The 18,968-nt window shown below is 42.0% G+C and overlaps 1 long non-coding RNA gene across 1 annotated transcript; it reads right to left on the reverse strand.

Moving 5' to 3' along the window:
* Positions 1–13,751: 13,751 nt before the first annotated feature.
* LOC149985664 (uncharacterized) lies at positions 13,752–16,536 on the reverse strand. Its single transcript, XR_016483181.1, has 2 exons — positions 14,978–16,536; positions 13,752–14,411 (listed from the first exon to the last, which is right to left on the reverse strand). It is a non-coding gene; the product is annotated as an uncharacterized LOC149985664 (long non-coding RNA).
* Positions 16,537–18,968: the final 2,432 nt, after the last annotated feature.

An 18,968-nucleotide genomic window follows, 5' to 3' on the forward strand; every position in this document is an offset into this window, starting at 1 on the left:
CCAAAATAATTGGGAACTGGACATTTTATACACGACCCTAAGCATGATGGGATTTTTTAATTGCTTAATTACCTCAGGAACCATACCTGTGTGGAAGCACCTGCTTTCAATATACTTTGTATCCCTCACTTACTCAAGTGTTTCCTTTATTTAGGCAGTTACCTGTATGTCTCTCTGACAAATGTTGTTAGACGGGTATGCTGAACATTTGGGGAAAACCCCCAGCCCTGGACCCCCAACAGAACACATTTTCATTGTACCCCTGGACAAACACACCTCATTCAACTCATTGAGGGCTTGATGATCATTTGACAAGTTAAATCAGGTGTGCTTGTCGAGGGTTACAATAAAAATGTCTACTGTTGGGGGTAATGCAGTGGTGGAAAAAGTACCCAATTGTCATGCTTGAAAAAAAGTAAAGATACCTTAATAGAAAATGACTGAAGTAAAAGTGAAAGTCACCCAGTAAAATACTAGTTGAGTAAAAGTCTAATTGGTTTTAAATATACTTTAGTATCAAAAGTAAGTGTAACTGCTAAAATATACTTAAGTATCAAAAGTAAAAATAATTTCAAATTCATGATATTAAGCAAACCAGATGACACCATTTTATTTGTATTTTTTAAAATTTACGGATAGCAAGGGGCCAACACCAAATCAGAGCCAGTGTAAGGGGTGCGTGTTGGTGACAGGGAAGTCAGGGGCAGGAGAACGAACTTGGTATAAACGGAGTTGTTTAATAAATTGTGATTAAACTCCAAAACAACCAAAATGTACAAAATAACAAAGTGGGTAGAAAACAACACTAAATATCACATCACATACAAACAAATCAATCTCCGACAAGGACATGAGGGGAAACAGAGGGTTAAATACACAACATGTCATTGATGGGATTGGAACCAGGTGTGAAGGAAGACAAGACAAAACCAATGGAAAATGAAAAATGGATCAGAGATGGCTAGAAGGTCGGGGACGTCGACCGCCGAACACCGCCCGAACAAGGAGAGGGACCGACTTCGGCGGAAGTCGTGACAGGCAGTAGGGTTGACCAGGGATGTTCTCTTGATAAGTGTGTGAATTAAACCATTTTCCTGTATTGCTAAGCATTCAAAATGTAACAAGTCATTTTTGGGTGTCAGGGAAAATGTATGGAGTAAAAAGTACATTATTTTCTTCAGGAATGTAGTGAAGTAAAAGTAAAAGTAGTCAAAAATATAAATAGTAAAGTACAGTTAACCCAAAAAACTACTTCAGTAGTACTTTCAAGTATTTTTACTGAAGTATTTTTCACCACTGGGGTACTGGAGGACCAGGGTTGGGAATCACTGCTGTAGAATGACCGCATATACTGTAACGTTGTGTACATAAATAAACTCTCTCCCGTCTCACATCAAGACTGTTTCCTCCCGCACAAAGGGTGGAGATAACAGGTGAGGCAGCAGTATGAGGATGGGAAGTGGAGACAGAGGTGGAGGGGGTCAGACCTACTGATTGCCTCAGTATAAAGTAATAGAAGCCGGATTATTGGAAGGAACAGGGTCACTTACCGTGGGGCACAATCCCTGGACGGATCCACAACCTAGTCTATATAATTTATTGTTTATTACACTGGGCTCTGTGTGTGTGTCAGGTGTTTATGGGTGTGTAGGTGTGTGTTTGCTTGTGTGTGTGTGTTTGTGTACGTGCGTGTGCATGCGCGTGTAGCACATGACGATGTGTAAACTTACTCCTCAGCCTTTACACAACAGATCCAATTTCTATTCATTGAATCCAGTCCCTATCAGATAACTTGGTGTGATATTATCTGCAAACTTGGAGTGATATTATCTGGTAACACTGAGTGAACCTTCTACCAGGGAGTGTGTTGACCAAATAAATAGATCATTAGGATTAAGGCCTATTTCCAGGGAAGAGGCTGGAAGATGGCCAGAGTTGGCTCAGTGTGAAGCGGTGAGATCTGTCGATGCAGCAAGATTACTGTTTGTGGTGTAAACACACACACAGAGAAAGTGTTCTTTCATACTGCTTATCTTTTTAAACTAACTAAGAAACACACTCATACCGTCACGGGCACACACACACAAGGATGGATGTCCAGGAACGCACACAGAGAGAGAGAGACACACACACACACACACACACACACACACACACACACACACACACACACACACACACAGCAATGCAACTTTAATGATATTCCAGCAGCATCCTTGGAAGCAAGCTGAAATGCACTGGTTTGATTCACACATATGATAAAATGTATGAACTAAAGGTTGTCTAAGGCTGCTCTGACCAGCAGATGCTCATTATAGAAATATAGGATGTGTACATCGTGCCTGAGATATCCAATGGGACACAGATACAGTGTTAATATACTGTACAGCGTGTTGGAAGGAGGTGGGGGCGGAGGGTGGTATCAAGGTTAAGAACCCACACACTGCCCATCTGCTCTGCTGGAAAACACAATCCTCCTCCCTCACACTACCCATCTGCTCTACTGGAAAACATATACTCATCCTCCCTCCCTCTCTCACACCTCTCCACCTTGTCCTCTTTCCACATCAGCCGCTTTCTTTGTCCATCCACCTGAGGATGATAGACGTCACCTGCTAATGTATACATATGCATGTTGTGTGTGTGTGTACAAATACTGGCATGTGCCAGGTACTGTAAGTACTGGTGTTTCCGACACAATTCCGCAAATACAGTAATACTGTACATACAGACATCTTGCCTCTGTCCACCATTGTTATTCTGTCTATGCCTCCCACTGTTTCTATCTGGCAAAGACACAACAGCATAGAAAGGCGTAGATTAGCTTGGCTTTGAGTCGACACAATCAAATCACCTCTCTCCAACCCCGTTCATATTCTCAGAGTGCCACCCTATTGTACTCCACTTATGCTGTCATTGCACGTGGTGCCTTTTGTCAGCTCTTTTCGAATGCAAACCAAGTTTCTCGTTGAGTTTAACCTATCGTCAGATGTTGATTCACCGCTGTGTGACAGCTTTCTTTCTATTATGCGTTTGAGAGCTTTACAAATCTCATTGTGCTGCCTGTCACATCCTGAATGAGGCACAGCAGTCAGTCAAATGTGACAGATCCGTAGCACACTCAATGTGTCACGTTCTTGAGCTCTTAAAGCCGAATGCTGTGCTGTCTAGGTCTAGGAGCAGGTTGGCATGTACTGTGATTTGTCATGTACTCACTTCTGCCTCCAGGACAACATTCATCCTAATAACCTGCTGTCTAGGTCTAGGAGGCACCTAAACAACACCACAGGTCTAGGAGGCAATCCTAAGTAACAACACTGTTTCCATTCAGTTCTGCTCAATCCTAAACAGAGGCACCGAATCAGAGGAGGCTGGTGGGAGGAGCGATAGGAGGACGGGCTCATTGTAATGGCTGTAGTGAAATCAATGGAACGGAGTCAAGGTGGCGCCAAAGAACATGGCTGTTTTACATTCTCCCAACCGATTGTGCAATTTGGTTCGGGTTTTTTTGCATTTTGTATACCTTTTTATATTTAACTTATTGTGTACATAATGTTCCTGCTACCGTCTCTTATGACCGAAAACAACTTCTGGACATCAGAACAGTGATTACTCACCACGGACTGGAAGAAACGTTTTCCTTTAACAAGTCTGAAGGATACCCCGCTTTCACTGGAACAGGCCCTGAGCCACGCCTTTTGCGTGAAGAAAAGATGCAGGAAAAGGGTCCGCAGATCGGGCAGCCTTCTGAGAATCCATAGGCATGCGAGTAAACTCCCACTGCCGTCCATTTATCTTGCTAACGTAAAATCATTGGAAAATAAAAGGGATGACCTACGATTAACATTATCCTACCAACGGGAGATTAAAAACTGTAACATCTTATGTTTCACCGAGACGTGGCTGAACCACAATACGGACAATATAGAGATAGCGGGATTTTCCATGCATCGGCAGAGCAGAGATGCTACCTCTGGTAAGACGAGGTGTGGGGGGTGTGTGACTATTTGCAATAACAGCTGGTGCACGATATCTAATATTTAATAAGTCTCGAGGTATTGCTAGCCTGAGGTAGAGTACCTTATGATAAGCTGTAGACCACACTATCTACCAAGAGAGTTCTCATCTATATTATTCGTAGCCATCTATTTACCACCACAGAACTAAGCTGGCACTATGACCGCTCTCAGCCAACTCTATAAGGCCATAAGCAAAGAAGAAAATGCTCACCCAGAAGTGGCGCTCCTAGTGGCCGATGACTTTAATGCAGGCAAATTTAAATCAGTTTTACCAAATTTTTACCAGCATGTGCAACCAGAGAAAAATAAATCCTAGACCACCTTTACTCCACACACAGAAATGCATACAAATCTCTCCCCCGCCCTCCATTTGGCAAATCTGGCCATAATTCTATCCTCCTGATTCCTAATTACAAGCAAAAACTAAAGCAGGAAGTACTAGTGACTCACCCAATATGGGAGTGGTCAGATGACGTGGATGCTACACTACAGGACTGTTTTGCTAGCACTAACTGGAATATGTTCCGGGATTCATCCAATCACATTGAGGACAACACCACCTAAGTCACTGGCTTCATCAATAAGTGCATCGACGATGTCGTCCCCACAGTGACTGTAAGTACATATCCCAACCAGAAGCCATGGATTACAGGCAACATCCACATCGAGCTAAAGGCTAGAGCTGCCACTTTCAAAGAGCGGGAGACTAATCTGTACGCTTTTAAGAAATCCCGCTATGCACTCAGACGAACCATCAAACAAGCAAAGCTCAATACAGGATTACGATTGAATCCTACTACACCGGCTCTGATGCTCTTCGGATGTGGTAAGGCTTTTTTTATTTTTTATTTATTTTTATTTTTATTATGGACAACAAAGGGAAACCCAGACGAGAGCTGCCCAGTGACACAAGCCTACCAGACGAACTAAATGCCTTTTATGCTCGCTTCGAGGCAAGCAACACTAAAGCATGCACGAGAGCACCAGCTGTTCTGGATGACTGTGTGATAACGCTCTCGGTAGCTGATGTGAACAAAACCTTTAAGCAGGTCAACATTCACAAAGCCGCTGGGCCAGACGGATTACCAGGATGTGTACTCAAAGTATGCGCGGACCAACTGTCAAGTGTCTTCACTGACATTTTCCTGACCGAGTCTGTAATACCCACATGTTTCAAGCAGACCGGCAGGTAGCCTAGTGGTTAGAGCGAAAGGTTACAAGATCAAATCCCTGAGCTGACAGGGTAAAAATCTGTCGTTCTGCCCCTGACCAAGGCAGTTAACCCACTGTTCCTAGGCCGTCATTGAAAATAAGAATTTGTTATTAACTTCTTGACGCTACCTATCCCGTTAGCGGGATAATTGTCATCAACAACCGCTGAATTGCAGAGCGCCACATTCAAATAATATTACTATAAATATTTATATTCATGACATCACAAGTGCAATATAGCAAAACACAGCTTAGCATTTTCTTAATCCACCTGTCGTGTCAGATTTTTAAAATATGCTTTACAGCGAAAGCAACCCAAATGTTTGTGTAAGTTTATCGATCACAAAACATTATGAACACCTAGCATCAAAGCAGCTTGCTCACGAAAATCAGAAAAGCAATACAATTAATCGCTTACCTTTGATGATCTTCGGATGTTTTCACTCACGAGACTCCCAGTTACACAATAAATGTTCCTTTTGTTCCATAAAGATTATTTTATATCCAAAATACCTCCGATTGTTTGGCGCGTTATGTTCAGAAATCCACAGGCTCGAGCGGTCACGACAACGCAGACGAAAATTCCAAAGAGTATCCGTAATGTCCACAGAACATGTCAAACGTTTTTTATAATCAATCCTCAGGTTGTTTTTAAAATATACAATCGATAATATATCAACCGGCACTGTCTTATTCAGTAGGAGAGGGAGAGACGATGGCTGCCCAAGCTCTGTTGCGCAAGCAAAACTCATGCGAACACCTGACGCGATGTTATCTTTCTCGCTTGTTTTTCAAAATAAAAGCCTGAAACTATGTCTAAAGACGGTTGACACCTTGAGGAAGCGATAGGAAAATGAATCTGGTTGATATCCCTTTAAATGGAGCGAATGCAGGCTATGGAACATGGAGCTTTCAAAATAGAAGCCACTTCCTCGTTTGATTTTCCTCAGGTTTTGCCTACAATATCAGTTCTGTCATACTCACAGACAATATTTTGACAGTTTTGGAAACTTTTGAGTTTTTCTATCATAATCTGTCAATTATATGCATATTCTAGCCTATTGGCCTGAGAAATAGGCCGTTTACATTGGGAACGTTATTTTCCAAACATAAAAATAGTGTCCCCTAGCTGAAAGAGGTTAACTGACTTGCCTATTTAAATAAAGGTTTAAAAAAAGACCACCATTGTCCCTGTGCCCAAAGAAGTGAAGGTAACCACCCTGTGGCACTCATGTCAGTAGCCATGAAGTGCTTTGAAAGGCTGGTCATGGTTCACATCAACAATATCCTCCCGGACACCCTAGACCACCTCCAATTTGTATACCGCCCCAACAGATCCACAGATTACGCAATCTCAATTGCACTCCGCATTGCCCTTTCTCACCTGGACAAAAGAAACACCTATGTGAGAATGCTGTTCATTGACTACAGCTCAGCGTTCAACACCATAGTGCCCACGAAGCTCATCACTAAGCTAAAGACTCTGGGACTAAACACCTCCCTCTGCAACTGGATCCTGGACTTCCTGATGGGCCGCCCCCAGATGGTAAGAGTAGGCAACAACATGTCTGCCATGCTGATCCTTAGCACTGGGGCCCCTCAGGGGTGTGTACTTAGTCCTCTCCCGTATTCCCTGTTCACCCATGACTGCGTGGCCAAACACGACTCAAACACCATCATTAAGTTAGCTGATGACACAACAGTGCTATCACTGTTGTGTTGTCAGCAAACTTAATGATGGTGTTGGAGTCGTGTTTGGCCACGATCACCGAAAACGATAAGACAGCCAATAGGGAGGAGGTCAGAGAAAGGTTAGTGTGGTGCCAGGACAACAACCTCTCCCTCAATGTGAGCAAGACAAAGGAGCTGATTCTGGACTACAGGAAAAGGCGAGGCGGGCAGAACAGGCCCCCATTAACATCGACGAGCTGTAGTAGAGCGTGACGAGTTTTTCAAGTTCCTTGGTGTCCACATCACCAACGAACTATCATGGTCCAAATGTACCAAGGAAGTCATGAAGAGGGCACAACAAAACCTTTTTCCCCTCATGAGACTGAAAAGATTTGGCATGGGTCCCCAGATCTTCAAAAGGTTCTACAGCTGCACCATCGAGAGCATCCTGACCGGTTGCATCACCGCTTGGCATGGCAACTGCTCGGCATCTGACTGTAAGGTGCTACAAAGGGTAGTGCGAATGGCCCAGTACATCACTGGGGCCAAGCTTCCTGCCATCCCGGACCTATGCAAAGTTATAGACCTATGTTAAGTTACAGACTTCTATATTTTTCTCTGCTACCGCACATCTAGCGGGACCAGAGCGCCAAGTCTAGGACCAAAATGCTCCTCAACAGGTTCTATCCCCAAGCCATTAGACTACTGAACAATGAATAAAATCAACACCAGACAATTTACATTGACCTCTCCCCCCTCCTTCCTTTTGCACACTGCTGCTACTCGCTGTTTATTATCTATGCATAGTCACTTCACCCCTACACCTACATGTACAGATTACGTCAGCTAACCTGTACTCCCGCACACTGACTCGGTACCAGTGTCCCCTGTATATAGTCTTGTTATTCTTATTCTTATTGTGTTACTTTTTATTATAACTTTTTATTTTAGTCTACTTAGTAAATATTTGACTCCATTCCATTTAATTCCATTCCAGCCAATCCAATGAGCGTGTCCTGCAATGAGCTCCTCCCAGCAGATTCCTCTGTAACATTATATTTCAGAAGGATCGAAATGTCAGTCCGTACCCTTGCTAACTACCTTTCCACCTGTAAAAGAAACTACCAAACAAAGCTATCTAGCCTCAGGAGGCCAATCTCCAACTAGGCTATGCACTGTATCTAGCTAGCTACCACTCATAGTGCCAAATAAGCAGAGCTGCCCAGTCTCTGAGAGCTGAAAGAGAGAGAGCTGTTAGAGAGCTATAGTGGCCCATACTCCACATTCCCTCCACACCAAGACGAAATGCCATGGGAGCCATGACCAGCAGCATCATGAACTCACTTGGCTCCCGCTCTGGGAGCTCCCAAAGCATCTTGAGAGGACATGGCTCCTCCATCATTACCACTTGTCATGGGAGTCTCGATCATTAACCGTCCCAGCTCTGCCTGTTTAAAATGTATGTTTGTAATAGTAAAGTCAGAGTGTTTACATGATTGGAATGTTTACACAGTTTTGGGTATTCTTATGCAGTCCGAATATGATTAGAGCAAGGTAAAATAAAACATGTTGAATAATTATCCAAATGAACATTTTACAATAGCCAGGAGGCATATTCAACACTGGTAAAAATGACATAAAATCTCAGTTGTTGAGAGACTCACTCCCTACATTAGCAGAAGCTGGAAACACTTCCTCAATGGGTGGGCAATGGACCAGCCAGCCAGCAGTAGCGTTTGTTGGACACAGGGGACAGGCAGAATAGATATTCAGATGGTGAGACTCTTAGCTTAAAGTAGCAGAGTAGAGCAAACTAGTGCCTCATTCACAGGCAACAGGAACATTGACAAATTTTATGAGGCTCTTTGTTCCTGCACAGTAGTAAAGGTAACGTCTCAAAATGGATGCTTCCCTAGCCAGAGGGATTATAAAGGCAAGCTAAAACCATCGCTGCCTGTAATTGTTTGCAGAAATTATTATTTAGCTCGGTAGACCAAATTGATTTTCTTTATAAAGGAATGTTTGCCTTTGATTTCCTTTTTTTTGTCATTATTCATAAATGTCAAGTTCTTGAGGAATGTTATCTACTTTACTCCTTAAAACACGCACGCACGCACACAGACAGACAGACAGACAGACAGACAGACAGACAGACAAATTCACTCTCTCAAAGAACCATGAAGTACATTCTCAGTGTTTTCTCTGAATTGTATCATAAAATATAATCAGAGAAATACAATACCTGTAATGCAATTTGTGAGGCCATACAAAAATTCTCACATTGAAGAGGGAGTGATGAAAAATATTTGATATTTATATTTGACTTTGTTCTTCATTCTTCATTAGAAATAAAAGTGGATCAAAGTCACAAGGAGGTTTTTTCCCGATAGGTTCCCAGGACAAGCCTTGAGTAAAGTGTCATACCAACACAACAGGAATTACATTGTCCACAAGGCAGGGTAAAAAAAACAGTGTCCATGTTCAAGTAACCATGGATACTAGCATACCACATAGAGAGCATGCCCGTACGTTGCTTCATTCTAAGTAGAATGCCATTGTGGATATAGGAACAGATGCAGAGTCTGTCTCTTACTGTCAACCCACACATTTTTATTTTTACAGACAGACCAAATGAAAAACTACAAGTTATCTAGTAAAAACCATAGAAATCACAGGAGTATAACAAAATCATAAAGCCGCTAATTCAAAACATTGACAGGTCAAGGAATGAGCCTTAATATCCTTCATCGATGATTTAAAAACACCAATCTGGACAAGTTCTTCCAGTTGAAAACTATTGTAAGGCGTTCCAAGCCGATGGCACAGAGTACATAAAAGCCCTTTTACCAAATTCAGTTCGGACAGGATAAAGTCTTGCGAACAAAGAGAGTACTCACCACATTTCTGAAGAATTAAAATGCCCCAATAACATGGCAGTAAACCCCAAATGGCTTTATAAAGTGACTGAGCCTACGAGTGACTAGAGAAGGCAAGCCAACCCTGGTATATAAAATGCAATGGTTCGTAAGGGTTTTATAGTTTAAAATAAATCTCAATGCTCCATGGTAAAGGGTGTCAATTGATCTCAAACACTGAGCGGAAGCATTCACATATAAAATATCACCATAGTCTAGTAAAGGCATAAATGTAGCTGATACTAGCCTCCTTCTGGCTTCAAAAGAAAAACAGGCCTTATTCCTCAAATTCAATCCCAACTTCAGCTTCATTTGTTTTGTAAGTTGTTGAATTTGCAATTTAAAAGAGAGGCCATCATCAATAAAAATTCCAAGATATTTATATGAGGTTACAGCCTCAATCTCATTGCCCTGACAGGTAGTAAGTAAAAGGTTCAGAGGTCTATTTCTTGCTTTAGAAAACACCATTAGTTGAGTTTTGTCAGCATAAGGTTCAATTGACACAAGGTATGTTGAACAGAACTTTTCAAGTTCAGGAAAGCTTTGTGAGAGACGAGGCACAACAATAAATAACAGTATCATCAGCATAAAAGTTCAGTTGCGCATTTTGCAATTTTTTTGTCTAAATTATTTATATAAATAGTGAATAAAAGGGGACCAAGTACAGAGCCCTGGGGCACACCATTACAGACATACAATTTAAAAGACGTAATCCCATCAAATTGAGTGCACTGAGTTCTATCAGACAGACAGTTAGCAAACCATGCAACTGCATGCTCCAAAAGACCAACGTTCGACATTCTCTGCCTCATGTTAGCATGATCAACTGTGTCAAAAGCCTTAGAGAGATCAATAAAAATTTCAGTTACATTATTTAAAACCTTCATGGCAGCTGTAATTGTGCTATGCTTTTTCTTGAAGCCCGTTTCTTTCATTGATAACATGGTTAGTAAATAAAAAACTATTTTATCTCAAAAAAGGTTTCAAGTATTTTCGCCAGGGGTGACAGCTTTGAGATTGGCCTGTAATTATTTAAAATAGTTGGAACTTTTAAAAGTGGTAGGACAAATACTAATTTCTAGATCCTTGGATTTTCATCGCATTCTAGGGTTAATTTGAACCGATGTGTAAGTGGTTCAGCTATGAATTCAGCTGCCAGTCTGATCTAAGGATTGCAGGGCTTTATGTACCTCCTGCACTGAGAATGGCAAAAAGCAAAATGTTTGACCAGCTCTCGCCAGTTCATCCACACAGGGTTGTACATAGACAGAGGATACTGAATCAAACAGCCTACCAGATGATACAAAGTGCTCCTTGAAACAATTCAGCATTTCGGTTTTGTCATGTACAGCAACAGAGTCCTTCAATACACATGACGGTAATTCATTAACATTACTGTTACCAGACATAGACTTAATAGCCTTCCAAACTGTCTAGGGTCATTCAGGTTATCAGTGGTAACATAAATAAATCAAATATTCAGACTTTCTTTCTGAGAAGAGAAGAACACTTATTTTTAGCTGCCTAAAAAGAAGCCAATCAGCATCAGAACATGATTTCCTTGCTTTAGCCCAGGCTAGATTACGTCTGTGAATAATACAAGACAGCTCAGAAGAAAACCATGGATTATCCCTCCCGTTAACTCCGAACTTGTGGAATTGGGCATGTTTGTTTACTATTTGGAAAAAAAACAAAATGAAAGAATTTCCAATCAAGATAATTTCACTGAAAAGAAGTTTAGACATAAGGTACATCAGACAAGAAAATGCATCATCGAGAGCAGCTATAGAGAGACCCTTTAAAACATCAAGATTCAAAGCAAGAAATTCCAACTGTTTACAGATAGTTTCCGACTAATTTTAGACATGCTGCGTGCATTTAAGTGAAAAATACCAAGACCATATCGAGATTTAAAATCAGAGCGGGTTTGGAGACATTGCATACCAGGGCCAGGGTTAGGTTTCACGTTACTTGATATCAACAAAATAAGCATAACTAGGCACCTCTGAATCTGACTGAATCTGCAATAGGTAAGCAGCTTGGTTTGAAGAAATCAACTGTGGGAGCAATTATTAGGAAATGGAAGACATACAAGACCACTGGTAATCTCCCTCGATCTGGGGCTCCACGCAAGATCTCACCCCGTGGGGTCAAAATGATCACAAGAGCGGTGAGCAAAAATCCCAGAACCACACGGGGGGACCTAGTGAATGACCTGCAGAGAGTTGGGACCAAAGTAACAAAGCCTACCATCAGTAACACACTACGCCGCCAGGGACTCAAAATCCTGCAGTGCCAGACGTGTCCCCCTGCTTAAGCCAGTACATGTCCAGGCCCGTCTGAAGTTTGCTAGATGATCCAGAAGAAGATTGGGAGAATGTCATATGGTCAGATGACACCAAAATAGAACTTTTTGGTAAAAACTCAACTCGTCGTGTTTGGAGGACAAAGAATGCTGAGTTGCATCCAAAGAACACCATACCTACTGTGAAGCATGGGGGTTTCAAACATCATGCTTTGGGGCTGTTTTTCTGCAAAGGGACCAGGACGACTGATCTGTGTAAAGGAAAGAATGAATGGGGCCATGTATCGTGAGATTTTGAGCGTAAACCTCCTTCCATCAGCAAGGGCATTGAAGATGAAACGTGGCTGGGTCTTTCAGCATGACAATGATCCCAAACACACCGCCTGGCCAACGAAGGAGTGGCTTCGTATGAAGCATTTCAAGGTCCTGGAGTGGCCAAGCCAGTCTCCAGATCTCAATCCCAAAGAAAATCTTTGGAGGGAGTTGAAAGTCCGTGTTGTCCAGCAACAGCTCCAAAACATCACTGCTCTAGAGGAGATCTGGATGGAGGAATGGGCCAAAATACCAGCAACAGTTTGTGAAAACCTTGTGAAGACTTACAGAAAACGTTTGACCCCTGTCATTGCCAACAAAGGGTATATAACAAAGTATTGAGAAACTTTTGTTGTGGACCAAATACTTATTTTCCAACCATAATTTGCAAATAAATTCATTAAAAATCCTACAATGTGATTTTCTGGATTTTTTTCTCTTTTTGTCTGTCATAGTTGAAGTGTACCTATTATGAAAATTACAGGCCTCTCTCATCTTTTTAAGTGGGAGAACTTGCACAATTGGTGGCTGACTAAATATTTTTTTGCCCCACTGTAGATACCTTTGTACCTGTTTCCTCCAGCATCTTCACAAGGTCCTTTGCTGTTGTTGTGGGATTGATTTGCACTTTTCACACCAAAGTATGTTCATCTCTAGGAGACAGAATGTGTCTCCTTCCCGAGCAGTATGACGGCTGTGTGGTCCCATGGTGTTTATACTTGCGTACTATTGTTTGTACAGATGAACGTGGTACCTTCAGGCATTTGGAAATTGTTCTGAAGGATGTACCAGACTTGTGGAGATCTGCAATTGTTTTTCTGAGGTCTTGGTTGATTTCTTTTGATTTACCCATGATGTCAAACAAAGTTTGAAGGTAGGTTTTGAAATACAGCCACAGGTACACCTCCAATTGACTCAAAATGATGTCAATTAGCCTATCAGATGCTTCTAAAGCCATGACATTATTTTCTAGAATTTTCCAAGCTGTTTAAAGGCACAGTCAACTTAGTGTATGTAAACTTCTGACCCACTGGAATTGTGATATAGTGAATTATAAGTGAAATAATCTGTCTGTAACAATTTGTTGGTGTGTAATCACTTGTGTCATGCACAAAGTAGATATCCTAACTGACTTGCCAAAACTATAGTTTGTTAACAAGAAATTTGTGTAGTGGTTGAGAAACAAGTTTTAATGACTCCAACCTAAGTGTATGTAAACTTCCGACTTCAACTGCATATGATGCAATTTAACTAGACTAGAGGGCCTATGCCAATTCATGTAAGCTAAATGCATTGGATACAAAACAACCTCTGGCATGTGATAAAGGACAACATCTCCAGTTTAATTATATAAATGCATATCAATCAGGAATACATATTTAATTAATTGAATACAGCATTGTAATATTACTGATGCAGATGAACTGTGGGCACATGATGCTCAAGCCTCAAAACAAGAATCACGTGGAGACATCAACACAGGTCATTTTTAATAAATCCTAACATTTGTATTGATTTTCTTGTATCTGTGCATGAGTCCTGAAGAAAACACCGTCCATTGTACAAAATAAGTAACTCCCAAGTGAGGGATATCAAGGAGATTAAACTCCAACATTCATAAGCTTGTGGGTACAATTAGTCATGAGAGCCACAGGTCAATTTTTTTATAGACAGGACAGGAGTTTACAGGTTTTTGTTCCAGCCATTTACTTACACCTAATTCAACACATTGTGGTCTGAATGGAAGACTTGCACACAGTGCAATCCCCTGGGACAGAAATCACATCTGTATTTTAGAATGAGCTTCATAAATTACAATTTCCTAACAATTCTGATAAACAATAACATGGGTGAATTTATTTCTATCTAAAATTGTGATGTTGCACACTACTGAATAATATCCTGAGATATGGTGAATATCCTGGTGACTGGGAGTTCTTTACATCTGCAGGGTGTCAGGGTGGGATGTTCTTCAACCTGGAACAAGCAGAGACAAGGTGAAAAGAATTAACCTGATTAATGCTGGTTCAATTAACCTGGTTAGTGCTGGTTCAAGTTGCTGAAGCAACAACTACCTTTATTAACGTGCAATCGTTTTGTTAACAGTTTGGCAAGTTGTTTACAGTAACTTATCCTCAAATTTTAACTAGAAATTCCAAGGTTCGATCCCAAGCTGTGTCACAGCTGGCCGTGACCGGGAGACCCATGATGCGGCGCACAATTGGCCCAGCGTCGTCCGGGTTAGGGGAGTGTTTGGCCGGCCGTGATTTCCTTGCCCCATTGCGCTCTAGTGACTACTTGTGGCGGCCCGGGGGCCTGCAAGCTGACACAGGTTGCTAGATCTACAATGTTTCCTCCGACACATTGGTGCGGCTGGCTTCCAGATTAAGTGAGCAGTGTGTCAAGAAGCTGTGCTTGGCTCTTGACCTTCCCGAGCCCGTACAGGAGTTGTACCCATGGGACAAGACTGTAACTACCAATTAGATATAATGACATTGGAAGAAAAAAGGGTAAAAAGTACATCAACAACAAAAAAATCTTACCTTCAATCAAGTCGGCAGGACTGTTTTCTCCTGTCGAGACAATGCAATGGAGTGAAACAAGATCAGGTGCCCACTTTAGTCGCTGAAAACAACTGGGAAAAACTATTTGCTACATGTGGTTTAGCTGTCTGGAAAGTTTGACAAATTATGAATGAAAAACTGTCCGGGATTTCACAATTGACACATTGGTGAATCTACGATTAGTTTGTTTCGTTGTTTATCTCTACATTTGAGGCCAGGAAAAGACCAGAGTGCTTATACCTGTAAATTGGTAATGTCAATCTATCAACATTGATGGTTGTCATCAGGGGCAAGCCTCAACAAGACAAGCCTCAACAAGACAAGACTCACCAAGACAAGCCTCAACAAGACAAGCCTCAACAAGACAAGACTCAACAAGACACGCCTCAACAAGACAAGCCTCAACAAGACAAGCCTCAACAAGACAAGCCTCAACAAGACAAGACTCAACAAGACAAGCCTCAACAAGACAAGCCTCAACAATGAGATCCGCTTTAACCGGGAGACAAGATGTCCACATAAGATACCAGATGTAATGAAAAGAATTTCATTTTAAATAACCAGTGAGTAGATTTTCCCTTCTCCAGGGTGCTTCATCCTGAATTCCAGCCTCACACGCTGCTGGTGCCGAACCTTCAAATGTTACATGGACGTGCTAAGACATCAATATTCAGGAGTGTTATTATTATTGCTCTGAGAGCACCTGCAGTCAACCTGAGTCAAATAGATTTTACTTGCGGTGACTAAAAAGTGGAATGGGGTAGTCTGAGGCCGGTACCCCAGGGACCATGAGAGACCTGCTGACAGAAATGACGGGATAGTTCCACACATACACACACACACACACACACACACACACACACACACACACACACACACACACACACACACACACACACACACACACACAGTGGGGGCAGCAGGTAGCCTAGTCAAATCAAATCAAATTTATTTATATAGCCCTACATCAGCTGATATCTCAAAGTGCTGTACAGAAATCCAGCCTAAAACCCCTAACAGCAAGCAATGCAGGTGTTGAAGCACGTTGGCTAGGAAAAACTCCCCAGAAAGGCCAAAACCTAGGAAGAAACCTAGAGAGGAACCAGGCTATGATGGGTGGCCAGTCCTCTTCTGGCTGTGCCGGGTGGAGATTATAACAGAACATGGCCAAGATGTTCAAATGTTCATAAATGACCAGCATGGTCAAATAATAGGTCTGGGACAGGTAGCACGCCCGGTGAACAGGTCAGGATTCTATAGCCGCAGGCAGAACAGTTGAAACTGGAGCAGCAGCACGGCCAGGTGGACTGGGGACAGCACGGCTCAGGTCCTCCGAGAGAGAGAAAGAAAGAGAGAATTAGAGAGAGCATACTTAATGCACACAGGACACCGGGTAAGACAGGAGAAGTACTCCAGAAAAAACAAACTGAACCTAGTGTCGGGGACACACATAAACTACTGCAGCATAAATACTGGAGGCTAAGACAGGAGGGGTCAGGAGACACTGTGGCCCCATCCGATGATACCCCCGGACAGGGCCAAACAGGCTGGATATAACCCCACCCACTTTGCCAAAGCACAGCCCCCACACCACTAGAGGGATATCTTCAACCACCAACTTACCATCCTGAGACAAGGCCGAGTATAGCCCACAAAGATCTCCACCACGGCACAACCCAAGGGGGGTTTTGCTAACCCAGACAGGAAGATCACATCAGTGACTCAACCCACTCAAGTGACTCACCCCTCCTAGGGACGGCATGAAAGAGCACCAGTAAGCCAGTGACTCAGCCCCTGTAATTCGGTTAGTGGCAGAGAATCCCAGTGGAAAAAGTGGAACCGGCCAGGCAGAGACAGCAAGAGCGGTTTGTTGCTCCAGAGCCTTTCCGTTCACCTTCACACTCCTGGGACAGACTACACTCAATCATATGACCCACTGAAGAGATGAGTCTTCAGTAAAGATTTAAAGGTTGAGACCGAGTTTGCGTCTCTCACATGGGTAGGCAGACCATTTCATAAAAATGGAGCTCTATAGGAGAAAGCCCTGCCTCCAGCTGTTTGCTTAGAAATTCTAGGGACAATTAGGAGGCCTGCGTCTTGTGACCATAGCGTACGTGTAGGTATGTACAGCAGGACCAAATCAGAGAGATAGGTAGGAGCAAGCCCATGTAATGCTTTGTAGGTTAGCAGTAAAACCTTGAAATCAGCCCTTGCCTTGACAGGAAGTCAGTGTAGGGAGGCTAGCACTGGAGTAATATGATCACATGTTTTGGTTCTAGTCAGGATCCTAGCAGCCGTATTTAGCACTAACTGAAGTTTATTTAGTGCTTTATCTGGGTAGCCGGAAAGTAGAGCATTGCAGTAGTCTAACCTAGAAATAACAAAAACGTGGATTAATTTTTCTGCATCATTTCTGGACAGAACGTTTCTGATTTTTGCAATGTTACGTTTATGGAAAATAGCTGTCCTTGAAACAGTCTTGATATGTTCGTCAAAAGAGACATAAGGGTCCAGAGTAACGCTGAGGTCTTTCACAGTTTTATTTGAGATGACTGTACAACCATTAAGATTAATTGTCAGATTCAACAGAAGATCTCTTTGTTTCTTGGGACCTAGAACAAGCATCTCTGTTTTGTCTGAGTTTAAAAGTATAACGTTTGCAGCCATCCACTTCCTTATGTCTGAAACACAGGCTTCTAGCGAGGGCAATTTTGGGGCTTCACCATGTTTCATTGAAATGTACAGCTGTGTGTCATCCGCATAGCAGTGAAAGTTAACATTATGTTTTCGAATCACATCCCCAAGAGGTAAAATATATAGTGAAAACAATAATGGTCCTAAAACGGAACCTTGAGGAACACCGACATTTACAGTTGATTTGTCAGAGGACAAACCATTCACAGAGACAAACTGATATCTTTCTGAACAGATAAGATCTAAACGAGGCCAGAATTTATCCATGTAGACCAATTTGGGTTTCCAATCTCTCCAAAAAAATGTGGTGATCGATGGTATCAAAAGCAGCACTAAGGTTTAGGAGCACGAGGACAGATGCAGAGCCTCAGTCTGATGCCATTAAAAGATAATTTACGACCTTCACAAGTGCAGCCTCAGTGCTATGATGGGGTATAAAACCAGACTGAAGCATTTCGTATACATTGTTTGTCTTCAGGAAGGCAGTGAGTTGCTGCTCAACAGCCTTTTCTACAATTTTTGAGAGGAATGGAAGTTTCGATATAGGCTGATAGTTTTTTTATATTTTCTGGGTCAAGGTTTGGCTTTTTCAAGAGAGGCTTTATTACTGCCACCTTTAGTGAGTTTGGTACACATCCGGTGGATAGAGAGCCGTTTATTATGTTCAACATTGGAGGGCCAAGCGCAGGAAGCAGCTCTTTCAGTAGTTTAGTTGGAATAGGGTCCAGTATGCAGCTTGAAGGTTTAGAGGCCATGATTATTTTCATCATTGTGTCAAGAGATATAGTACAAAAACACTTGAGTGTCTCTCTTGATCCTAGGTCTTGTCAGAGTTGTGCAGACTCAGGACAACTGAGCTTTGAAGGAATACACAGATTTAAAGAAGAGTCTGTAATTTGCTTTCTAATAATCATTATCTTTTCCTCAAAGAAGTTCATGAATTGATTACTGCTGAAGTGAAAGCCATCCTCACTTGGGGATTGCTGCTTTTTAGTTAGCTATGAGACAGTATCAAAAATAAATTTTGGATTGTTCTTATTTTCCTCAATTAAGTTGGAAAAAAAGGATGATCGAGCAGCAGTAAGCGCTCTTCGATACTGCACGGTACTGTCTTTCCAAGTGGGTCGGAAGACTTCCAGTTTGCCCAATTTTTCAGTTTTTGATTTGTTAAAAAAGTTTGAAATATCCAATAAATGTCATTCCACTTCATGATTGTGTCCCACTTGTTGTTGATTCTTCACAAAAAAATACAGTTTTATATCTTTATGTTTGAAGC

This window comes from Oncorhynchus mykiss, chromosome 1 (genome assembly GCF_057628025.1).
Source record: "Oncorhynchus mykiss isolate SJ-2025 chromosome 1, ASM5762802v1, whole genome shotgun sequence".
NCBI classification, from domain to species: domain Eukaryota; kingdom Metazoa; phylum Chordata; class Actinopteri; order Salmoniformes; family Salmonidae; genus Oncorhynchus; species Oncorhynchus mykiss.